At 41.4% G+C, this 14,256-nt stretch overlaps 1 protein-coding gene across 4 annotated transcripts in view; it reads right to left on the bottom strand.

Annotated features, from left to right (window-relative positions):
* RSRC1 (arginine and serine rich coiled-coil 1) overlaps positions 1-14,256 on the bottom strand; it is a 287,852-nt gene that overhangs the window by 257,752 nt on the left and 15,844 nt on the right. The window lies entirely within an intron of this gene.

Genomic DNA, 14,256 nt, shown 5'->3' with positions numbered 1-14,256 from the left:
CAAAACACTGGCACTCTAAGAACCCTGGACTGTGAGGTTAAAAATAAATGGCATCCTCTCAGACCCTTTCAAAATTCACAACGGTACCCAGTAGTGCTGCCCATTATCCTCTCCACTGCACGTGTTTTTGATGGAGCACTTCCTGGCCTTCATTTGGATAACAACCCAGGTGTCCAAGGCATCATCATTGGAGACCAAGAATATAAATGCTCTGACTTTTCCGATTACCTTCTCGTATATAGGACAAAACCATTTAGCTCTCTTCCTTCCTCGAGTAGTTTGAATTTCGGTGGTGGTCCAATTTTAAAGTCAACTGTACTATAAATTGGAAACCCTTAACGTCTCCCTCCCCCGCCCTTAGTTGTAACCCTTATAACTAAATTTCCCCTTTTCATGGCCGTCCACTGGTATTACCTGTCAAAATATCCACTGACCTTTTTCTTCTCTATACCACCAACTTCATCCCTTTCATTAAAAGATACGGAGGCCTGGAATCCTTGTTTGGTAGTATCAATATTCTTAAAATTACCCTTTTCTGTACATCTTGCAGATCATCCCCAACTTCATCCCATCCGCCTTTCGGCTCTGGATCCAGCGTGACTTTAAACCTTTCGTATGGTCCGCTGACCACCCTAGGATTTGTAGAAGTCCTTATCAGACAAACTCTTCCCTGGACCCAGTTTCTGCCTGACTCTGCACGCCTTTCCTACAGTTTGCACCATACCCTGGCAGTGCTCTACTATTCTAGAGTCAGGAGTTCACTCACGGACCCAAGGGAGCCCATCCGGGGTTCTTTACACTTTTGCCATGTCCTCTCGGATACCTTCATCAATCCACTCCCATCACTTCTACCAGTCCGTACCTCCACCTTTCACAACCAATTTGCATATACTCCAACTACTCCACATCCCAACACACTGTGAATCTACATCTAAACAAATGGGTCTCACGAACGCGCCCCTCACATGCATGCTCTAGCCTCTGTGGCCGCCTTATTGCGCAACGCTCCCAACAACCTCCCCCTTTTGCATTGCCTGGGAATCTGAACTGGAAAAGCAACTTAAAGAAGCCCAATGGGCTAAAAGCTTGTACTTTTCCCATATAGAGATTATTGCTACCAGAGCCCAAGAGATGTTGCCTATGGTCCAATCCACGTATAAACACTCCCTCATGCGTATAAATGCTCCCTCACTACGCATAATTGCTCACTACAGACCCCTAAAACAGTCATCCCCCCCACCTCTGAAAACTGGCAGTCCCCACAAGTTTGGAGAACTGGTTTGGGGAGAGCTACACAATAGAGGAGCTCATCACGTAGCCCCCCATAGGATTTACACAATGTCTTAACAGTTGATCTCAATGGATCTCCTTCCAGTCATCCCCCACATATAGCTCCCTGATGCGTTGATCAGATAGAAAAAACCAGAGGAGATCCAGCGATTGAAATATCAATAGGAAAGACTAAGTTTCCACTTTATTGAGGTACAAGCTAGGTGCTTGAAAAAAACACCAGGAGGAAAAGACAAGGTGGTGATATGCGGCAATAGATAGCCTACGCGTTTCAGGCACTGGCTGTGCCCTTAATCATGGCTAAGTCGAGAGGCCACTCGACTTAGCCATGATTAAGGGCACAGCCAGTGCCTGAAACGCGTAGGCTATCTATTGCCGCATATCACCACCTTGTCTTTTCCTCCTGGTGTTTTTTTCAAGCACCTAGCTTGTACCTCAATAAAGTGGAAACTTAGTCTTTCCTATTGATATTTCAATCGCTGGATCTCCTCTGGTTTTATCTACAATTGCTGCCGTGTGCAGTCGCGGCTGATCCGGGCGACTACAAACACAGGAGTGTTAGATTGGTGAGCTGGAGGTTTCCTCCCATTTCCTTTTTCCGTTGATCAGATACTCTGCCCCACCATCTGCGCTCTGTTCCCCCCGTGCTCCTTCATGTTAATCTTTGCAGCTCAACGTGTGTCATCATTGCCTTCTTGTCTAGCGCCGGTCCGCTTCCTCCATGATGCTTTCACCTTCTGCTTGGCTCTAGCAGAAGCCCTCCCCATCTTTCCATGTTTACGGATAGGTCCGCTACCCTCCGGCTCAAGTACTCCATTTATCATCACGATTTGCCAACTTAATTTTTTTCAGTTTTCAGGACATTGGGCTCTACATCGGCGAGAACTCTTCGTATAGTCTGAATTTGTCTACCACCTTGTACACTGTCTGGCTTGTAAGGTTTCTTTCACTATTTTTTTATTGTTGAAAACGTCTAAAACCTTGAGTTTGAAAAATAGGTAAAAGAGAGGTGGAAAGACAAGTAGATAAGTGAAAGAGTGGTATGGCATCAACGCTCGTCACGTGCGCCACAGCATATATTTCACCCAAGGTATATATTTTTTTGACAGCCAGATGTTGAACATTAAAACAAGCAATGTTTTCCATACTAGCTCACATAGCACTAGTAAATTTAGCTAGCATGGTCATATAGATAATGCATACTAGTTCCTTAAACAATAACTGTGGCTGCCATCACAATCATGAGGTGTTCACATTTGGCATCTTTTGCAGTGGCTTTTTGACGTTTTAACGAAATTTTCCTACTTACTAAAACATATCAAGTTTGAGAACTGAAGCACTGAAACAAAGTGGAAGTTTTGGGTTGACAAAACCAATTATCACAATTCTTCAAAATTGTTTAGATTATGATATAAAATTAATAAAAGCTATGAGGCTGTAGTATTTCAAGAGAATCTCCTTTAAGCAAGTAGAGTGAACACGCATGCAGCAAAAGAAGGGTAAAAGTTAAAGAAGAAAAGAATTGATTGAATGGTCCTATGCAGAGACACGTTTTAAAAAAACCAGTCATTATTTCTTTATATAATTACAGAATTGTCATTTTGCTTATACAGTTACTATATCAACACAGATCTGGGCAAAATCCAACACAAATCCATATTGTGACAGTGTCAGTTTTTTACTAATATGCAAGGTATGTCAAAAAGGTGTTTAGTGGTGATCCTCTTATTTAGGAAAGTGCTTGCCCCCCACATATTGCCAGATCACATGTGCTGTGCACAAAGCCATTTTCAGCAACCTGAAGTGTGTCAGGCTATTTATTGCTCCCTACGGTGGTATAAAGGTGCTATATTAATAGCTTGTTTAAACCCACACTGAACTGGAAAGAACACTCTCTCTCGCACCACTACCCATTATTTTCAAACATGACGTACTAAGCAGCCCATTTCTCAAGATTTTTCCTGAGCAAGAACACTGCGTGTGAACTTGTCCTCTGTATGTGAAATGTTTAAAAGGAGCACAATGTAGTAATAGAGGTTATGAAAATACATGACAGCATGGTCAGACTGTATACCACATGCTTTATACCTGCTCAAACAGAACACTTGTAGGGGCAAAAAAAACAAAAAACCATTTATGTCCGAATTGAAAAAAATGAATGACATACATACTTTACGCCAAAATCAGTTTTGTTCTTGGTATTAAAATTTTACATATTCAAAAAAAGCCGTATAGCTTGTGTCTTAAAAAGTTACTGTACTTTGAAAAAAAACTATTGATATACCCTGGAGACATCTACGAAGGTTTTTTAGGTGGGGGTCTGGCTGAAACGAAGGTGCAGAATCGCTCAGCTGAGCACACTGCATCTTCGGCTGCGATTGTCACTCCTTGCTAGGCTGAAGACCGCTCAAATAGAACGTCTATGAGCCTGGACCCCCACCGATCAAAAGTTTTTTTTAAATGTCAATTACTCTTTAAGTCCCTGAAATCACGTCGACACTGTACGTCTTGGTGCGTGTGGAGAAGTATAGAGCGGGCTCACGGGCTGAGCACGCTCCATACGCTAATAACTCTGATTCTGCCCATTAACTACTTAGATGCCACGGTCAATAGCTACTGTGGCATCTAAGCTTACAGAAAGAGGGGGTGGTCCATTGGGCGTATGCTCCCAAGCAATTGCAGGGGGGGGGGCGATAGTGGTCACGACAACCTGGGGGCCTAATGAAGGCCCCGAGCCTGTAAAAATCACAATATACTGCAATATCCCTGCGGGGGATTAATATATATATATATATATATATATATATATATATATATACACACACACACACACATACATATACACACACACACTTTTTTTTTTTAAAGTTAAATAAAAAGTTTTAAGTAATGTCCAAAAACGGAAATATATTAAAAGTTGAAATAAAAAAAAAAAGCGCACCATTTTTCCTCTAAAGTAACGGAAAAAAAACATAATTGGTATTACCGTGTCCATAAAAGTTCGAACTATTACAATATAACATTATTTAACCTGCAAAATTGAAGTAAAAAAAATAAAACCAGCCAGAATTTAGGTTTTCTGGTCACCTTAGCTCTCAAAAAAAATGTGCCAATAAAAACTACAGCTCGCCCTGCAAAAAAATAAGCCTTCACACCACCCCATTGATGGAAAAATAAAATTAGTTGCAGGACGAGTTGTATTTTTTTTTAAAATTTGGGGTATGTGTGTGTATGTATATATATATATATATATATATATATATATATAATGTAATGAACAACTTACACAATCTAAAAAAAAATTTGGGGGGGGGCGTAATAAAAACAAATAGCTTTTTGAGCTTTCTATTTCTGGCATTCACGGTGCAGTATAGATGTTAACTTTTCATGTGGTCTGTTACTTTTCATTTGTTTATGGTTAATTTTGCATAATAAAATATTTATTTTTTTTAACTATATTCTGAAACTTTTTATTATTTTTTGACTGTTGAAAGAACTTTATGAGGGCTTATATTTCTGGGACAAGATGTAGTTTTAAAAAGGAACCACTTGGGGTACAGAGGAAGAAAAAAAACAAAAAAAAAAAAACATTCCTGCCATTCAGGGTTTTTTTACGGGTTTATTTACTTATTACGGGTTATTTACATTACTGATTATTTGTATTTGCTTCCATTATAAAGCATTTTGTACTTGAATAGGGGGTTTTCTTGAGATGTTTTTTTGTTTCAATTTTCCATAAACTTTATAGAACTTTTATTTTTTAACACTTTTTGTAGTTTCTTTATGGGACTTGAAAGCCCGGTTTTCGGATTGCTTCTACAATACATATAATACATTAATTCGGTCAGTGTTGGGCCTCCTGCACAGTTAGGAGATAGATATACATACATATATATCTGCTGCAAATCTGCAACAAAACCTACTTGTGTAACATACAGATTATTTCGCTAAATTTCCTGTGTAAATTTGTTGAAAATCCGCAGCAGAAATTGACATGCTGCAGATTCTAAAATCTGCACCTCAGGTCAATTTCCGTGCAGAGAAATTCCACAGCGTGTAGATTAGATTTGTTCAAATCTCATCTACATGGCTGGTACTGTATTCCCTGTGGATTCCCAATCAGTAAATGCGCAGCTAATTTTTTTTTTTTAATTTTACAGCGTACACTCTAAATAATGAATAATATTATGTTGCAGTAGTTCCGAATTTTACGGACTAATACTAATTATGATTAATTTTTTACATTACATCAGGGGAAAATAGTAAAAGGTTTTTTTATTTAACTTTTAATATTTTTTTTGCACATTTAAAAAATAAATAAAATAAAAAAAGTTAACGTTTTTAATAATGTTTTCTTCATTCTCCTGGGGACTTGAACAAGCGATCGTTAGATCGCAAGAACAATGTACTGCAATACAATATACTGCACTTATGTATGTAAAATGTATTGCGATTTTTACCGCCTCTGGCAAGGCTTAATAGTACACCAAGATGGCAGATCTGGGTGCCTTCACGAGGCCTCCAAGCTGCCATGACAACAATCGGCACCCCTTGTTCATTTTGCAGGAGGGGGGAGTCATGGAGTGACAGAGGCCCCCCTTTCTAAATTCTAAAGGCTTAGATGCCGCGGTCCCTATTGACCACGGCACTTAGGTAACTAAACGACCAGGATCGGCATTGGTCTCTGTGATCTTGGCCCTTAGAGCGTAGTATAATACAGCTGGCACCTGCAAGTGGTGGCGTGGTTGCAGCAGGGACGACTTGGTCAGCGCATTGTAATAGTGTGTCGCAGGGCGAAGAGGGGTTCAAGAGTATATGTCACCGGACAGAGTTGTTTATTTTAGGGTATCAGCAATTGTAGATGTGTTGTGAGGCCCTATTCAATATTTGCAACACCAAACATGATACATGGTCAAGAGTGCCAAGGTTCCTGGGGCAAAAAAAAACAAAAAAAACTTTTTGGTAATCTTATACAACCTCAGAAAAACATAAAGTGAATCACCACCTTTAACCCCTTCAGGAACAAGCTCATTTTGGCCTTCAGGACCATTCCCATTTTTTTTTAAATCGGACATGTCACTTTATTTGGTAATAACTTTGGAATACTTTTACCTATCCAAGCGATTAGGAGATTGTTTTCTCGTGACGTATTGTACTTTATGTTAGTGGAAAAAATTTGGTCAACACATTCATTGCTTATTTGCGAAAAACACCAAAATTTGGAGAAAATATGAAGAAATTATGATTTTTCTATTTTAAATGTATCTGCTTGTAAAACTGCTAGTAATACCACACAAAATAGTTACTAATAAAAAATGGGAGCTCAGCACTCCAAGGTATTATGCAATAAGTGATTTCACATATAGCGATAAGTAGTAATCCAAAATTAGGTTTAACGTTTCGGTCTATACATTCGACCTTCTTCAGACACTACAAAATTAATATACACAAAAATCAAAAAAATTCAATATCAACATGGCCGGCCCTAGATATGTTCTCCCTGCTCTGCTATCTACTAGCGTCACTGTAGCTCCCTGAAGTAGCGGATTCCCCATGTGGCCGGGGATTCCGCTCCTGGAGCGCTGCTTGATGTTTCTGTCCATATATGGACAGTGACATCAGGGGAAACTCCTGAAGCGGAATCCCCGGTCACAGCGTTGCAGACTATGACCGGGGATTGCACTGCAGGAGAAGCCAATGACGTCATGGACATAGACGACAGGAGATTCTCCTGGAGTGGAATCGACGGTCATAGCGTCTGCAACGCTGTGACCGGGGATTCCGCTTCGGGAGTTTTCCCTGATGTCACTGTCCATATATGGACAGAGGCATCAAGCAGTGCTCCAGGAGCCACACGGGGATTCCGCTCCTTCAGAGAGCTACAGTGGCGCTATCTATACTGGAAGGGGGGGGGGTTGCTTTCTACAGGGGGGCTGTGGGCTGTGTGGCACTACCTACAAAAAAGGACAACTGTGCAGGAGCACACAAAATACCCAGCTTTTCCGGTTATAAAAAAAAAGTGTGGAAATAAACTAAGATATAACTTTTATTTAATCTAGCTAAAAGGATTAATCCTTTACTCAGACTAAATAAAAGTTATATCTTAGTTTATTTCCACACATTTATTTGATAGCTGGGAAAGCTGGGTATTTTGTGTGCTCCTGCACAGTTGTCCTTTTTTGAATGTCTATTGCCCGCCAGCTTCCAGGGTCATTTCGTAGTCCTTGCACTACCTAGAAGGGGGCTGTGGGCAGTGTGGCTCTACCAACCAGGTGGCTGTTGGGCACTACCAACCAGGGGGCTGTGGGCAGTGGGGCGCTACCAACCAGGGGCCAGTGGGGCGCTACCAACCAGGATACATAGTACAAAATGCATTTATGGGAGAGGAAGACACGGAGAGAGTAACTGTGATATGACATTGGTATATGTTGGCTTGGAAGCCTACTCACGCACCCTTGAAACACAGAGTGCTGCGGGATCAAGAAAGTACAAAAGTAGTTACTAATTAGGGGCCATTCACATATGTCCGGCGTCCGCTTCAGTTTACCTCTGGCGTGTTGAAGAAAAGCCGGAGGCAAATGGATGCTAGAACGGATCCCATAGCTTTCTATGGGATCTGTTCTGGCACAGGGGACATCAGTTGTGGCACTGTACGGCGCCAGACCTCCCTGGGAGCCGGATGCAAAAATGTTACCTGTAGTGTTTTTGGTTCCAGCTCCCAGGGAGGTCTGGCACCGTATCCTATCTATTTTAATTGTGGCCCCCCTGTATAGGGTGCCGCACATGCCCCCCCCCTGTATAGGGTGATTTCCCCCCTTCCCCTTTAGATAGCGCCACTCAAGGTCTCTCTAGCAGAGGAATTCCCAGCCAGAGCATTGCGGATGCCATGTCCGGGTATTCCCTCTCGGAGGACCCCCTGATGCCACTGTCCATATATGGATAGTGATGTCAAGGGCTTCCCCGAGCATAGAGCTTAAAGTAGCGCTGTGCACGGGATATTATCGGCGAGCGGAGGAGCTCCTCCGCTCTGAACTCATTCTGAAGCAGGGACCTGATCGTTACGTGCTTCAGTATTAAGTTCAACTGTGTCTGTTTGGGTCCTCAGGATGCACAGTTGACAGTGGGACATACCCCCGGCCGCACAGAGCAGCGGGACACCACCCGGAATCCGGGACTGTCCCTCTGAATCTGGGGCTGGTGGGCCTTATAGTAGTCTTGGTCTCAGTCTGGAGTGGAATCCCTGGCATTGCTTTGACAGAGGATTCCGCTCCTAGCTCACATCCACCTTCCCGTCTGGTGCTGCCGAAGGTGGCTGGGCAGCACCCGTGGTTCATCAGAGCCTAGACTACCATTTTGTGGACCATTGTGTTAAAAACAGATGTTAAAAACAGATGGTAAAAATTGATGACAACTGATGTTTTAGTTGTAAAAATCGTAAAAAAGCCTGACAACAAACACATTTTTGCATCAGTTTTTATCAGTTGTAATCACTTGATAAAAAAAATCTGATGCCGATACAACTGATATATGTAAACGCCCCCTAACATTTCCCATATGTGTACTTTATGTTTGCATTATTTTTTTGATCGTCCTTTTAGGTTTCTAGAACCTAGAACTTTAGTAGCAATTTCTCACATTTTTAAGAAAATTTTAAAATGCTATATTTTCAGGGACGAGTTCAGTTCTGAAGTGGCTTTGAGGGGCCCATATATTAGAAACCCCTCAGAGTATTCAAAACAGCATTCAGAAAGTGTTTTAACCCTTTAGGCGTTTCACAGGAATTGAAGCAGAGAGAGGTGAAATTTACAAATGTAATTTTTTTTTTGCCAAAATTCACATGTAATAAATTTTTTTCTTGCCCAGATTCTGCAGTTTTTAGAAACATCCCACACGTGACGCTAGTGTGGTAATGGACTGAAGCACAGGCCTCAGAAGCAAAGGAGCACCTAGAGGATTTTGGGGCCTCCTTTTTATTAGAATATATGTTAGGCACCATGTCAGGTTTGAAGAGGTCTTGTGGTGCCAAAACCCACCAAAAGCGACCCCATTTTTGTATCTGGGGGTATAGTTAGCATTTTAGCACCACAGGTTTTTTGCTGACTTTATTTGAATTAGTCTTACGAAAATGAAAATCTTTTCTGGAAAAACATAGAATTTACTAATTTTTGCAAGGAATAAAAGGGGAAAAAGCACCTCAACATTTGTAAAGCAATTTCTTTTGATTACGGCAATACCCCATATGTGGTAATAAACTGCTGTTTGGACACACAACAGGGGCTAGAAGCGAAAGAGTGCCATTTGGATTTTTCAGCTCAGATTTTGCGGAATTCGTTGCTGGGGGCCATGTCGCATTTGCAACGGCAGGGGATTCACCATGGAGACCTTGTCAAGGTGTTGCCACATGTTGGTGACATCATTCGTAGCCTCCCCACAAAATGTATTATAGTGTATATATATATATGTGGGCTTAGCGCGTGAGCCCGCTCCAAACATCAGCCCTACCCCCGCCCCATGACGTTCCGGCAATTCATGGGTCGGGAAGGGGTTAAGGAAGCAGTCATGAGAGGGGTCTGGCGCAGCCGGGCGCCTTGACTGGAGACTATAAGACGCAGGGACTTTTTAGCAAGATTTATTCTTGCTGAAAAGTGCTATCATATAGTCCAAAAAACACGGTATATATACATACACTAGCTATAGAATATATTTTTTAAAAGCTATGATTTTAAAATTCCAACTTAGCACTTGGCTGGCCAATATAATTTTGCAACAGAATTATTCTGTTTAAGTACCTAGTACTATTTCAAGTTAATATTAAAAATCCCATTTCTTTGAATAATATTCATACTCTGAGGCCATTTTTGCACATATTCAATATCATACAAACTTGTATCTCCATTCCTTTCTTCATATCCTGTCACGGTATCAATCACTGCCTCCTGTCCACTCAATCCAGTTTTGATTTATCAACCAGCGTCTTTCTGGACTCCATAACTCGACCCAAACCATTTTAACGAGACAGTGACAAATAGCCCCCTGTATCACATCAACCTGTTCCACTTAGTAAACTAAGACACAGGAACGGTGACATCTCCACATAAAGCATTCCATTCCCCCGACTGATGTATATTAATGAGGAGATGCGATTTGAAATGCCTCTTCCACATCACCATCTAATATGATCGAATTAGGAAATGGGATGATTTATTAAATTTTGCAGAGCTGAAATACTCCTTTGTGTCGTTCCATGTGAGGTTTGGAGAAGGAGCTGTTGCTTTCAATTTCTCTGCAGAGGACATATAGGAGTTTCACAGACAAATTATTGTCTCAAGGAGGCAAAATGTTATTAGGCAAATGCTCAATAACGCTAAGCTAAATCAGTTTTTTTTTTTTTTTTTTAAATCCTAATTTAATGTAAATCATGGCCCCTTTGCTGAAATTCAGTTTGCTTTCTTATTAAGTCCCATTTGCATCATCTAGTCTCGCTCCAGGATACTTTTAAATTTAGGGAACAGATAGGTAAAATATATATAGTAAAAAAATTAAAATTAAAAAAAAAAGCTCAGACAGATTTTACAACCTCGATCAAGACAGTTAATTGATTGACACAGTGACGTTCATCCATAAAGAGCCCACTTTACTATGTATAGTACGAATATATGTATCATACTATTGTTCAAACTATTTTATGTTCTCACGGCGCAACACTAGATTAAGAAGTCAAGAACAGTCAATATTGTGGCCATCAAAGGAACCAATACACAAAATGTAACCAATGCAGAAAAGTGGTTAGTTAAGTATATAGTATGTTGCTAAAACTAATTGATATATTCTTGTATACTCAGACGTTATGCTCTAGCTTCTTTCTTCGGTATGGTTCAATAATCATGGAGCAGTCTATCTGATACATTATGGGGGGAAGTTGGTCTCTTAAACTTTACCTAGCCTGTAACCAATATACGCTTGGAGTCTATGTATCTATTACTGCATCTTGTCTCACTTTTATTCAGGTAAGAAACAATTATGTTTGTGTGGTCGTTTGTGTGTGTGCCCGAGGAAGGTCCTATACATTATCTAGAACAAGCATTACTACAGATGAAAGTAGAAAAATAGAATCAGTTACAAAGTGCATACTACATCATTAATTGCATTATACAGGCAGTAAATATAGTACCGCTGTGTGGCACCAGTGACACCTGGATCCATAAACTTAATATAAAAATTCCAATCAAGGTCAGGATCCAACACCGATGTGAGTTAAAGAGCAGTTAACTAGTGTGTCGCATAACTGGGGGGGGGGGGGGGGGTCTTCCAATAATGGCAACCAAAGTTATTCGGAATCATGGAAAGTCTCAATGTTCCAAATATACACACTAACAGAGTTGCTGCAGGTGCAGTTGTCCCATAAATGAATGGCTGTCACAAAGCTCGTAAAAAAAAAACGGATACTGCCATGGGGCTTACAGGGGTGTCACCAAGGGATTTAAACCGGGGAGCAGAGTCCAATGGAACACCAAAGTATTCACCCTTTAACCCCTATTCATGGATCTGCACTTCACTGCTGGGGAATCCCCAGGTCGCTACCCCCACAGTAGTCTTCCCTGGTAACTGCCAAGGTAAACAAGCATATCACAAAATCAGTAGACCATATGCAGGGCCAGTTATAGCAAAAGTCAAGGCAGGCAGAAACAGTCACTTACAGTTGATTGAGAAAAAGGTCAGGGCAGGCAGCAGAGGTCTGTCACAGGTCACAAGCAAGAGGTGAGGGCAGGCGGCGGTCAATCACAGGAAACCCAACAAAGAAAACTAGGGCAATCACTAGACTCGCTAGGAAGAACCTAAGGCAATCTGTCCAGGAAAGGCAGGACATATATCCGGGGAAACTGGGTGGATAATTTGGTGCGTGCTGGCCCTATAAGGCGGGGAGAGTCAGCGCATTTGCACAAAGGAGCCAGACCAGAAGGTTAGCGTTGGTGGCATGGAAGGCAGAGATCAGAGAAGAGCATTGCCGGCCAGAAGCCAGTAGACACCGGGATCCAGTAAGATTGTGATGGTAGGCGAATAGGGCAGGCGGAGGAGGTCCCCCCTCTTTTTAACGGCTTATATGTTAACGGCTCTACAAAGCGATCTACATGGAAGACAGTGATAAAACACAAAATAACCAGAATATTAACGGTTCACGCCCCTCAACTCACTAATAGAAGAATCCTTGACAGCAGTGATCATTTGAAAGTGTAACGATCTAAACAAGTACATTTATAAGGTGACTATAAAGGGTTAATCAAGCGGTTGGACAGAGCATCTTCTCTACAGCTCCCTGAAGGAGATTATGGGTGCTGTACAACAATTCTGATGTCCTACTGTACCGGACAGCACATCTTGGAGAGCTCTGTAACTCAGCCACTTACTGTACATCCAATCAGCATTAGTAAGAGATGAACAGTAATACGACAGTTGTCCTTATTGAGAGGGTAGGCGCTAGTGTCATATGACACATTAAGTCTATGTCGATGTGCCTGGATCAACTTTGCACATGTAGACAGCAATGTTTCTCCATTCTTTACAGGTCCAGTCACTACCTGACAAATAAATGAAAAGGTTGCCACCAGTTCTCAGGCGGTAAAGGTTTTTTTTTTTGGTTTTTTTAAATCACATTTTGGCGGACGCCATAGGTGCGCTAAAACGTGCAACTTTTTACCTCTCACCATTTTCCCAAAGCAGTAAGACAAGGGGGCGAGGTTTAACCGAAGGTGCGGGCCTCTGCCGGAACTACAGATTTATAATAATTTAGGTTAGAAACTAGTGCAAGTTATGGAGCAAATCTACACCTGCTCCTAGCAGGTGTAGATTCGCATTTCTTTGGCACGAAGAGCAAAAGATGTGCCAAATATATTAAAAGGTGTGCATCTCTTAATAAATTTGATGCACTTTTCACCTACATAAATCAGTTGAAGACTGGCATTTGAAACGCCATTCTTAATATATACCCACCAATGTCTTAACTGAATTGAGGTCTGAAGTTGGCCACTGCTGAACATTAACAGGTTGTCCAATTTTTTAAAAATTTACAAACACTAACACATTACAACGATACAAACATTTACTAATATAATGTCCTTCTCAATGCTGGCTGCCAACGAGCCATAATGTTAGAGCACGTAAAAAGTACCGACATGGGTAAATCTTGTCCATAGGTGTCACGCACTATACGGTCACGTGTCCTCCTGCAGCTGTATACCAGTGTCTGCATTAGAGTTCTTCTGCTCTACTCAGCCAAGGATAATACGTCATGTCACTGTATCGCTTGCTAGGTCTATGAACGAGGTTTACGTGCTGCCCCAGGTTTAATAAAGTGCCATAATTGCATCATTGGCACGGACATTAATTAGTAGTTTGTAAGGCGGTTATGTGTCAGGCCACATGCACACGACCGTAATTTTGGTCCACAATAACGGACAGTAATTGGGAATTAAGATTCATTTCTATGGACCACGGACACCTTCCCATATATATTTACGGGAAGGTATCCGGGCCGTAGAAATCTTTCGTAAAAGAAATAGGACATGTCCCATTTTGGGATTTTACAGACCGTGCTCCCATACTTTATAATGGGAGCATGGCACGCAAATGCAGGTGACTGTCCATGGCCGGCCGTGCCCATAATAACAAACCGTGATTACGAGCACGGTCGTGTGCATAGGGCCTTGGTGGCTGGATTTCTTAGAAAACTGGCCATCCACATTAACATAACTATTTAGAAGTCATTCATGTAAATCTTTGGTTGGGTTTGATTTTGCTGTCCTGCTGGAAAATATATTTCTCCAAACTCAAAGTTCCTTTGAAGACTAATATTTTTTCTGCATTTATTTTACACTCATATTTCATTACCCCTCAAGGGCTCCCTGCAGTGTTGCATCCCTACAGGCATAGGATAACGTTACAACCATGCTGTCAAAAAGTGGAAAGACA

Source organism: Rhinoderma darwinii, chromosome 4 (genome assembly GCF_050947455.1).
Source record: "Rhinoderma darwinii isolate aRhiDar2 chromosome 4, aRhiDar2.hap1, whole genome shotgun sequence".
Taxonomy (NCBI): Eukaryota; Metazoa; Chordata; class Amphibia; order Anura; family Rhinodermatidae; genus Rhinoderma; species Rhinoderma darwinii.
The sequence above is the reverse complement of the archived record's forward strand: the minus strand, read 5'-3'. Positions and strand labels throughout refer to the sequence as shown.